General features: G+C 46.5%; 1 long non-coding RNA gene across 1 annotated transcript in view; it reads right to left on the bottom strand.

The window, feature by feature from the left end:
* Nucleotides 1–12,249, bottom strand: part of LOC140481528 (uncharacterized) — a 70,040-nt gene that overhangs the window by 18,175 nt on the left and 39,616 nt on the right. The window contains exon 2 of the long non-coding RNA XR_011961547.1: nucleotides 1,085–1,134. This is a non-coding gene — a long non-coding RNA (uncharacterized lncRNA). The remainder of the gene's footprint in view (nucleotides 1–1,084; nucleotides 1,135–12,249) is intronic.

Here is a 12,249-nt window from a genome sequence, read left to right as displayed (position 1 = left end):
ATCCATGCATGAATGTAAAGTTATGATCAGTAAGTTTGTCGATGACATAGAAATTAGTGATGTGGTAAACCAAGAGGAGGAAAGCCTTGGACAGCAGAACAATATAAACAGGCTGATCAGATAGACTGAACAGCAATGAATGGAAATTAATCCTGTAAAGTGCAAACCCTCCAGTGCGATCACATCCTTCCTATAGTGTGGTGACCAGAACTGCACACAGCTGTGGCCTCACAAAAGTTTTTTATAGCTCCACATAACCTCCATACTCTTATGCCACTACTGAAAATGTCCCTTCTTAACCACCTTATTACCCTGTTCTGATATCTTCAGGCAAGTTTGGACAAGATCCCTCTGGGTGGATTACTCTTTGGAGGGTCGGTGTGGACTTGTTGGGCCAAAGGGCCTGTTTCCACACTGTAGGGATTCTATGAATTCTATGAATCTATGAATAAATTCCATTTGCCATTGATTTGTGGGCTAACTCCAAAACTTGCCTTTGGCCTACCTCCCTGAATACCTTGCTTAACAAAAAAAATGATCAATCTCAGATTCAAAATTAACAACTGATCTAGCATTCACTGCCTGTTGGGTATGACAGTTCCAAACATCTACCACCCTGTGTGTAGAAATACTTCACACCATCTATCCTGAATGGTCTGTGTCTAATTTTTAGGCAACACCCACTGGTTCCAGAACCTCCAGCCAGTGGAAATAGTTAATCTATATCTACCCTGTCTTTTCCTGTTAGTATTTTGAAGACCTTGATTAGATTACCCTGTAAATTTCTAAGTTCTAGAGAAAACAAGCCTAAATTTGCATAAACTCTCCTCATAACTCCTGAAGTGCAGGAATTATTCTTGCATTATCCTATGTTATACTCCCTCCCAGGTCCATATATCCTAATGTGTGGTGCCCAGAACTGCTCACAGTGCTCCAAATGGGGTCTAGCTGCAGCATAATATATGCATCCTTATACTCCAGACTTCTCAATATTATGTTTAGATATATCACAAACAATAAGGGATCTAGCACTGGTGCCTGTGATATGTCAGACAGTTTTTGACCACAACTCTCTGTCTCTTACCTATTATAACATGAAGGCAGGCAGCCCAAATCAAATCAGTCTCCCGATTCCTGTAATCACAACACATTAAAATTAAAATACTCAATGACCCTCAAAATTGACCCAATCAGACTTTCTGAATAACCAATACCAGAATAATGATACCAGAGAAGTTTAAAACTTAAACTAAACAATTAATAATTTATGATTGATATATTAGTTTTAGCAGAGCAAAGTTAAACAACAAAGTAATCTAAGTAATGTCTTTGATTTAAATCCAATCTACTTTAATTCCAGCCTGCACTCTCACAAAGAAAGACAGACAAACAGTTCAGAGATAAATCAAAGAAAAATTGGTGAGATGGACTGACCAGTTCACTTAAACTGTTTGATTTGATTTGATTTATTATTCTCATATGTACCTAGATAGAGTGAAAGGTTTTGTTTTGCGTGCAGTACCAGCAGATCAGACCATAAAAGTGCTTAGGGATAGTAAAGCAGAGTGAGGAATATAAAGTTACGGCTGCATGAAGAGTAAGATCAACATTAAACTTAAGATTTGCCAGGTTCATTCAGAAGTCAAATAAATGTGGGGAGAATGCTGTTGGTAAAGCTGTGGTTAAATCTGTTCTTTTGTGTACATAAGCTTTTGAATCTTCTGCCTGAAGGAAAAGGTTGGAAGAGATTATAACTGGGGTGGAAGAAGCTTTTGATTATGTTGGCTGCCTTTCTAAGGTAGCGGGAAGTATAGTTGGAGTCAGTGGATGAAAATTTACCTTGCGCGATGGACTGGGCTGTGTCCACAACTCTCTGTAGTTTCTTACTGTCCAGGGCAGAGCAGTTGCCATGATGCATTGAAATACAATACTTTCTATTATGCATCTCTAAAAATTGGTAAGAATCTTTATGGAGAAAGTGAGGACTGCAGATGCTGGAGATCAGAGCCGAAAATGTGTTGCTGGAAAAGCGCAGCAGGTCAGGCAGCATCCAAGGAACAGGAGAATCAACATTTCGGGCATGAGCCCTTCTTCAGGAATGAGGAAAGTGTGTCCAGCAGGCTAAGATAAAAGGTAGGGCGGAGGGACTTGGGGGAGGGGCATTGGAAATGCGATAGGTGGAAGGAGGTCAAGGTGAGGGTGAGAGGCCAGAGTGGGGGTGGGGGCGGAAAGGTCAGGAAGAAGATTACAGGTTAGGAAGGCGGTGCTGAGTTCGAGGGATTTGACTGAGACAAGGTGGGGGGAGGGGAAATGAGGAAACTGGAGAAATCTGAGTTCATCCCTTGTGGTTGGAGGGTTCCTAGGCGGAAGATGAGGCGCTCTTCCTCCAACTGTTGTGTTGCTATGGAGTGGGAGGGGGAGTTGAAGTGTTGAGCCACGGGGTTGTTGGGTTGGTTGGTCCGGGTGTCCCAGAGGTGTTCTCTGAAATGTTCCGCAAGTAGGCGGCCTGTCTCCCCAATATTGAGGAGGCCACATTGGGTGCAGCGATCGCCTCCCATACAACTGCCTCCACGATCGCCAGGAAGACCATCACTGACAGATTCGCGGCCTCCGTGGGGTCCACGGCTATCAGGAATAACACCGTTTCTGTCATCACCACAGCCACTTCTGCCCCCAGTGACATCACTAACCTGCACAACCTCCACGCCGCATGCGTCTCTGCCCCCATGCCAATCTCCGTCACCACGCCTAACCCCGCCCCCACGCCGATATCCGTCACCATGCCTAGCCCCGCCCCCATGCTGATCTCCGCCTGCACGCCAAACCCCGCCCCCACGCCAATCTCCGCCCCCACGCTGATCTCCGCTCGCACACCTAACCCCGCTCCCACGCCGATCTCCATCCCCGTCCCCATGTCCAACCCCGCCCCCACTCCCAGCTCCAGCCCCACACCAGGTCCTAGCTCCCAGCCCTGCCGTGTTTTCACCATCCCTCCAGAACTACCGCACTCTGAGGATGAAAGTCCAGTCCTCAGCAGAGGCCTCACCTTCATTCCCCTACGCTCTCGGATTAACGAGTTCAACACACGGCGAGGCACCGAACAATTCTTCCGCCGCCTTCGCCTCCACGCCTACTTCTTCAACCAGGATTCTCGCCCATCCTCTGACGACCCCTTCTCCCGCCTCCAACACACCCCATCCACCTGGACACCCCGTGCTGGCCTCTTACCCGCCTCAATCCCTTCATAGCCAACTGCCGCCACGACATCAACCTCTCCACCCCTCTCACCCACTCCAACCTCTCACCCTCGGAACGTGCAGCCCTCCACTCCCTCTGTTCCAACCCCAACCTCACTATCAAACCAGCAGACAAGGGAGGCGCTGTAATAGTTTGGCGCACCGACCTTTACACCGCTGAGGCTAAACGCCAGCTCGCAGACACCTCCTCCTACTGCCCCCTTGACCATGACCCCACCTCCCACCGCCAAACCATCATCTCCCAGACCGTCCATAACCTCATCACCTCAGGGGATCTCCCATCCACCGCCTCCAACCTCATAGTCCCACAACCCCACACCGCCCGTTTCTACCTCCTGCCCAAAATCCACAAACCTGACTGCCCCGGCCGACCCATTGTCTCAGCCTGCTCCTGCCCCACCGAACTCATATCTGCATACCTCGACACGGTCCTGTCCCCCTTAGTCCAAGAACTCCCCACCTACGTTCGGGACACCACCCACGCCCTCCACCTCCTCCATGATATTCGCTTCCCCACTCCCCAACGCCTTGTCTTCACCATGGACATCCAGTCCCTGTACACCTCCATCCCCCATCACGAAGGACTCAAAGCCCTCCGCTTCTTCCTTTCCCGCCGTACCAACCAGTACCCTTCCATCGACACCCTCCTTCGACTGACTGAACTGGTTCTCACCCTGAACAACTTTTCTTTCCAATCCTCCCACTTCCTCCAAACCAAAGGAGTAGCCACGGGCACCCGCATGGGCCCCAGCTATGCCTGTCTCTTCGTAGGATATGTGGAACAGTCCATCGTCCGCAGCTACACTGGGCCCTCCCCCCACCTTTTCCTCCGCTGCATCGATGACTGTATTTGCGCTCCCTCGTGCTCCCACGAGGAGGTTGAACAGTTCATCCACTTTACCAACACCTTCCACCCCGACCTCAAATTCACCTGGACCGGCTCAGACTCCTCCCTCCCCTTCCTAGACCTTTCTATTTCTATCTCGGGCGACCGAATCAACACGGACATATACAATAAACCGACCAACTCCCACAGCTACCTAGACTACACCTCCTCACACCCTGCCATCCCATATTCCCAATTCCTTCGTTGCTGCTGCATCTGCTCCCAGGAGGACCACTGTACAAACCAGATGGCCTCCTTCTTCAAAGACCGCAATTTCCCCCCAGACGTGATCGATGATGCCCTCCACCGCATCTCCTCCACTTCCTGCTCCTCCACCCTTGAACCCCACCCCCCCAATCACCACCAGGACAGAACCCCATTGGTCCTCAGCTACCGCCCCACCAACCTCCATATACATCATATCATCCGTCGTCATTTCCGCCACTTCCAAACGGACCCCACCACCAGGGGTATATTTCCCTCCCCTCCCCTATCAGCGTTCCGAAAACACCACTCCCTCCGTGACTCCCTCAGGTCCACACCCCCCACCAACCCAACCTCCACTCCCTGCAACCACAAGAAATGCAAAACTTGCGCCCACACCTCACCCCTTACTTCCCTCCAAGGCCCCAAGGGATCTTTCCATATCCACCACAAATTCACTTGCACCTCCACACACATCATTTACTGCATCCACTGCACCCAATGTGGCCTCCTCTATATTGGGGAGACAGGCTGCCTACTTGCGGAACATTTCAGAGAACGCCTCTGGGACACCTGGACCAACCAATCCAACCACCCCATGGCTCAACACTTCAACTCCCCCTCCCACTCCACCAAGGACATGCAGGTCCTTGGACTCCTTCATTGCCAGACTATAGCAACATGACGGTTGGAGGAAGAGCGCCTCATCTTCCGCCTAGGAACCTTCCAACCACAAGGGATGAACTCAGATTTCTCCAGTTTCCTCATTTCCCCTTCCCCCACCTTGTCTCAGTCAAATCCCTCGAACTCAGCACCGCCTTCCTAACCTGCAATCTTATTCCTGACCTCTCCGCGCCCACCCCCACTCCGGCCTATCACCCTCACCTTGACCTCCTTCCACCTATTGCATTTCCAATGCCCCTCCCCCAAGTCCCTCCTCCCTACCTTTTATCTTAGCCTGCTGGACACACTTTCCTCATTCCTGAAGAAGGGCTCATGCCCGAAACGTCGATTCTCCTGCTCCTTGGATGCTGCCTGACCTGCTGCGCTTTTCTAGCAACACATTTTCAGCCAAGAGTCTTTATGGACATGCCAAATTTCCTTAGCCACCTGAGGAAGTAGAGGTGTTGTTGTGATTTCTTGACCATCATGTGAGAGGACCAGGACAGATTGTTGGTGATTGTCACTCCTAGGAGTGCTCTCAACGGTCTCCATCTCAACTCCATTGATGAAGATATGGGTGTGTCCTGCACTTTGCTTCCCGAAATCAATCAACAGCTCTTTTGTTTTGCTGAAGTTGAGGAAGAGATTGTTATCTTTACACCACATCACCAAATTCTATTTCTTTCCTGTATTCTGTCTTGTCATTGTTTGAGATACAACCTACAATGATGGGGAGTTATCAGCTAACTGGTAGATGGAATTAGGATGAAATTTGGCCACACAGTCACGAATGTACAGGGAGTATCATAATGGGCTGAGTATACAGCCTGGTGGTTCACCAGTGTTGAAGATCGTTGTGGAAGATGTGTTGTGACCTATCCTTACTGATTGCAGTCTGTGGGGCAGAAAAGCAAAAACACAGTTGCAGAAAACGAAACAGAGACCTCGGTCTTGGAGTTTTGAGAATAGTTTGGTTGGATTTATAATATTTAAGGTGGAGCTGTGGTCAATAAGTTGGTATCCTTATTATCCAAATTTTCCACAGATGAGCGTTGAGCCAGAGAGATGCATTTGCCATGGACCTGTTGCAACAGTAGGAAAATTGCAAGGGATCAAGGCAGGCTGGAAGACAAGAGTTGATAATGAGCCATGACTAACTACTTGAAGCACTTCATAACTATATAGGTCAGAACTGCATGCAGCAGTCATTGAGGCAAGCTGCAGGGTTTTCTTTGGTACTGGGATGATGGTGGTCTTCTTGAAGCAGATGGGGACTTCCATGATGCATAGAATCATAGGTAAATCACAGGCATATGGTTTCTGAACATTCTGGTCAATGCAAATACCTTCTAGTAGGCTTCAAGGAATATTAATTATAAAATGAAGGAGTACAAAGTCAGAAAGCCCAATTTATATCCTGTGCAAACCTTCCCATGCTAGATGTCTACTATCTTCTGATCTTCTTTCCAATTCTTTAATACATTACCCTTACCTTTCAGTTTTTACCCTTTTAAAACCCTGACCCAAGCAAAATGTTGTTGGATTTAGCTGAAAGGCAACAGTTACCTTGCTAAAAAACAAAACTCATTAACTTATTGAACCAAGACACTGTGACTGAAAAGAGGTGATGATTCAACCAGTTGAGATTCATGTGCTGGTGCTCATGTAATATCCACTGTGATCACACTGGGTCATGAACCTGGTATCATCACATCAACCTGCAATAATACAGTTGGTGTGGGTGGCTCTTAAATTGGTACCCATTCACCACTTTGTGGTTAATAATTAAGGGACACTTAAAGTAGTTTACAGTCCAACTGATTGCTATAATATGCTCCTGAAGTGATACTAAGGAGAATACATATGAAACATGCACAAACTGATTTTCTTCAGGTTTATGGAGGAAAGTTTTAAAGGCTGGAGGTTGGTCCCTCTCTGACTTCAGGGGTAAAGTTCACTGTCATAAACCTCTAATTATAATTGGGACTGTCCCTCACAGACTGACTAGAAATGTATCGATCCAATCATCTTTCAGCATGATGTGGAGATAATAGGGTGGACAAAGTCAGAAATCACATGACACCAGGTTACAGTCCAACAGATTAATTTGAAATTATAAGGTTTTGGAGCACTGCTCTTTCATCAGGTGAAGTGGAGGGAAACACACAGGCACAGAACTTTATACAGAGAAATAATGCTAAGATAATCCAGGTAGTGAGCAGTGTCAGAAGAGAAATACAAATGTTGTGAGTGGAGTGTCAACAGCCTGAATAATAAGGCTTTGCAGGTGATCAAAAGTGCCAAACAGTGTAAGTAAAAGTTTCAACAGCTGAATAGCAAGTGAAGGAATGACATACGATCTGATTAATAATTACAACCAAATCAAAAATGGTGGAATAACATGATAGGTAGAAGAGTCGTATGCCGAGGGTCTAACCAACTAACAGGTAAACCAAAACTGTACATTACAGCAAGGTAGAGTGAGAATAACAAGTTATCAAGGCGATGGTGCCAAAACAGGACAGTAAGGAAGATTTTACAGATACTGAACAGTACGGTGGATTTACATGTAGTGACACGAACCCAAGATCATGGTTGTGGCTCTCCTCAAGGGTATGGAACTTGGCTATCAGTTTTACTCTGTGATTCTGTGTTTTTGAGCATCTCGAAGGCTGCTTTGGAGGACGCTTACCCAAAGATCAGAGGCTGAGTGTTCTTTTAGATTAGATTCACGACAGTGTGGAAACAGGCCCTTCGGCCCAACCAGTCCACACTGACCCTCTGAAGAGCAACCCAACTAGACCCATTTCCCTTTAACTAATGCACCTAATACTACAGGCAATTTAGCATGGCCAATTCACCTGATCTACACATCTTTAGACTGTGGGAGGAAACTGGAGCACCTGGAGGAAACCCATGCAGACACAGGGGGAACGTGCAAACTCCACACAGACAGTCATCCAAGGCTGGACTCGAACCTGGGACCCTGGTGCTGTGAGGCAGCAGTGCTAACCACTAGCCACCTTACCGCCCCACTGAGCCACCGTGCTGCCCCACTGAGCCACGATGCCACCCTGCTGAAGTGTTCTCCCACAGGGAGGGAACACTCCTGCCTGGCAATGGTTGTGCAGTGTCTATTCATTCATTGTCGTGGCATTTGCATGGTTATTTGTACAGTTTTGGATTACTTGTTACTTTGGTTCAACCCTTATCATGCGACTCATACCTATCATGTTATTCCACCCATTTGGTTTGGCTCTAGCACAATTCCAGCACAATTGTATTGTTCTTTTCACACTCATAATTATCTGGATTATTTTACCATTATTTTTCTGCATAAAAATTTGGTGCCTATGTACTTCTCTTCACTTCACCTGTAGGAGCAATGGTCTGAAACCTTGTGATTTCAAGTAAACCTGCTGGACTATAACCTGGCATCATGTTACTTCTGACATTCATCTTTCAACGCTGGTGCAGAGAAACTGTGTCCACAGTGGGTATTGTATATCATGTGGGAGGTAGAGAAAGAGAGCTAACCTGGCACAAGAGTGATATGATTTGCAGAAATATGGCTAAGCTGCTGAGGAGTGAGGGGTTATAGAGAGGAGGCAGAAGCAGACGCTCGATGTAGGTGAAAGTGTCATATCTTCAGATGATGCAGTGACAGTGTCTCTGCAGGATTCAGCCTTCATGAGAGACTCTATTATCCTATGTGGCAGTCTTGCCTCAGAGATGGCTTTCAAACGTTTAGATGGACACCCCATGCCTCCAGTATTAAGTTCTGATAGTGCAAAACTTTTTTCTCATTCATTTATGCGAAAGTGGACATTGCCGGTTGGTCAGCATTAATTGCCTGTCCCTGGTTTTCCTTGAAAAGCTACTGGTAAGTTGCTTTCTTGAACTAAGGCATCTAGATGGGTATATGAATCAGAAGGGTTTAGAGGGATATGGGCCAAGTGCTGGCACATGGGACTAGATTAGGTTAGGATATCTGGTTGGCATGGATGAGTTGACTGAAAGGTCTGTTTCTGTGTTGTGCATCTCTATGACTCTACAGATGGGAAGTGGAAGATCTGGAAAAATGGTGCGCTGAGAACAACCTAGCTCTCAATGCCAGCAAAACCAAGGAAGTCATTATTGGATTTTGGCAGGATGTAACTCATGCCCCCCTACACCTTAACAGCACAGAGGTGGAACACGTGGAGAGTGTCAAGCTTCTGGGAGTGGTCATCCACAACAAGCTTTCTTGGACTTTTCATGTGGACGCATTGGTTACAAAGGCCCAACAACATCTTTTCTTCCTCAGGCAGCTGAGGATATTTGGCATGACGGTGAATACCCCTGCCAACTTTTATAGGTGCACCATCGAGAACATTCTGTCTGGATGTATCACTACCTGGTATCGCAACTGTACCATGCAAGATCGGAGACAGTTACAAAGAGTGGTGAACTCGGCCGGACAATCACAAAGGCCAACCTCCCATCTGTAGAATCTATCTAGCAGGCCCATTGTCAAGGAAAGGCCACCAGCATTCTCAAAAATCCATCCCACCCTGGTAATGTTTTTCTACAACCTCTACCACTGGGGAGAAGGTACAGAAGCCTGAACACATGCACCAGCCGGTTTCGCAACAGTTTCTACTGTTTTTTTATTAGAACACTGAATGGACTCTCAAACTCTTAACATTCGCCTGTACCTGTGTTTTTGTTTTTTCCTGTTGTTTATCTATTATTTACTTATCTATGCTACTTAACCCTGTGATCTGTTTGCATTGCTTGCAAGACAAAGCTTTACACTGTGCCTCGGTACACGTGACAATAAATTCAATTCAATTCAATTCTGTACTGCAGTCCACATACTGAAGATTGACACAATGCCAGCAGGGAGGAAATTCCAGGATTTTGATCCAGTGGCAGTGAAAGAATGGCGATATAATTCTAAGTCAGAATGATGAGTGGTCTGGAAGGGCCCTTGCAGGTGGCGATTATCCCATATTTGGTGCTCTTATCTGTGTGTATGTAAGTAGTCATGAGTTGGAAGGTGCTGTCCAAAGATTTGGTGAATTTCTGCCATGCATCTTGGACAGAGAACAGACAACTATGGCTGAGTGTTGGTATTGGAGGGAATGGATGCTTATGGATGTGGTTCCACTTTGTCCTGGATAGTGTCAAGCTCCTTGAGTGTTGTTGGAACTGCACCTATCCAGACAAGTGAGGAGGATTTCATCACACTCCTGAATTGTGCCTTGTAGAAGGTTTGGGGAGTCAGGTGGAGAATTACTTACCACAGTATTCCAAGCCCCTGACCTGCTTTTGTAGCCTCTGCATTTATGTGACAAGTCCATTCTGATCAATGATAACCCCAGGATGTTGATAGTGTGGGTTTCAGTGATGATAACACCAGTGAATGTTAAGGGGAGGTGGCTAGATTTTACTTAATTGGAGATGGTCATTGCCCGGCGTTTGTGTGTTGTGAATGTTACTTGCCACCTGTTAGGAGAAAGTGAGGACTGCAGATACTGGAGATCAGAGCTGAAAATGTGTTGCCGGAAAAGTGCAGCAGGAGAATCGACGTTTTGGACCTGAAGAAGGGCTCATGCCCGAAACGTCGATTCTCCTGCTTCTTGGATGCTGCCTGACCCGCTGCGCTTTTCCAGCAACACATTTTCAGTTCTTGCACCTGTTAGCCCAAGCCTGGATATTGTCCAGATCTTATTCCATTTGAATATGAACTGCTTCAATATTCAAGCTGGCATGAATAGTGCTGAATATTGTGCAATCATTGGTAAATATCCCTTCTTCTGACCTTATGATGGAGAGAAGGTCATTCATGAATCAGCTAAAGATAGTTAGACCTAGGACACTACCCTGAGGAGATCCTGAAGCTATGTCCTGGAGTTGAGATGACTGACCTCCAACAAATACAACCGTAAGCCTATGTACAGGTATGAGTTTGCCCCTCATATCCATTGATACATTTTAGCTAGGGCTCCTTGATGCCATATTTGGTTGAATGCGGTCTTGATGTCAAGAGTTGTCAGTTTCACCTCATTACTTTGACTCTGTGTAATTTCAGGCCACTTGTAGAGACCAGAGTAGGAGAATCCTGAGGGAGGATGAGCCAACTGACTATGCTACCATGCTGTAGGGAGGCATTCAAGTAGGGGACAGAAGAGAAATGTTGTTGAAATTGGAGATAGTGTAGTTAGAGGTATGGATACCGTTCTCTGTGACCAGGTTTAAGAGTCTCGAAGGTTATTTTGCCTGCCTGGTATTGGATTTGAGATATCTCACCTGGGCTACAGAATAACTTGAAACGGGAGGGTAAAGATCTAGTGGTCATGGTCCACATAGGGTTTAGATCAGATTGGTGCTGGAAAAGCACAGCAAGTCAGGCAGCAGGCGAGGAGCAGGAAAATCGACGTTTCGCGCAAAAGCCCTTCGTCAGGAATAGAGGCTGGAAGTCTCCAGGGTGGAGAGACAAATGGGGGGGGTGGGGGGCGGTGGTTGGTGGTTTCCAGCATCTGCAGTCCTCACTTTTGCCATGGTCCACATAGGTACCAAATAAGTAGATGAAGCTAGGGCAGAGGTTCTGCTAAGGGAGCATGAACAGTTCGGAGCTAAATTAGAAAGCAGAACCAAAAAGGCAATAATCTCTTGATTACTGGCTGAGCCACGAACTAATTGGCACAGGGTCAATAAGATTGAACAGGTAAATGCATGGCTCAAAGATTGGTGTGGGAGAAATGAGTTTGAATTCATAGGACATTGGCACCAGTACTAGGGAAGAAGGGACCTGTTCCAACGGGATGGTCGTCATCTGAACCATGTGGGACCAGAGTCCTAGTGAATCGTATAACTAGGGCTGTAAACAGGGCTTTAAATTAAAAGGGGGAGTGGGGTTCAATTATAGGGGAAATTAGAAAAGCTGAATTAAAGGAAGTGGTAAGCGTGCAGAACTCAGGCGAAGTTATTAAAATTTCCGGCACAGACATAAATAGGACAGATTGTATGGAAAGAGTTAGCAATCAAATTTCAAGCACACTGGACAAACGAATGCCAATGAGAAGAGGGATGGATAATTCAGGACTGAAGGTTTTATAGCTGAATGCATGCAGTATAAGGAGTAAAGTAATTGAACTTGTGGTGAAGATTGAAATTGACAGGTATGACATGGTGGGGATCAGGAATGTGAGCTGAAATTCAAGGATAAACATCCTATTGAAAATATAGGCAAAT

This window comes from Chiloscyllium punctatum, chromosome 9, assembly GCF_047496795.1.
Source record: "Chiloscyllium punctatum isolate Juve2018m chromosome 9, sChiPun1.3, whole genome shotgun sequence".
NCBI classification, from domain to species: domain Eukaryota; kingdom Metazoa; phylum Chordata; class Chondrichthyes; order Orectolobiformes; family Hemiscylliidae; genus Chiloscyllium; species Chiloscyllium punctatum.
Note: the sequence above shows the minus strand (reverse complement) of the source record. Positions and strands in the feature narration are given on the sequence as shown.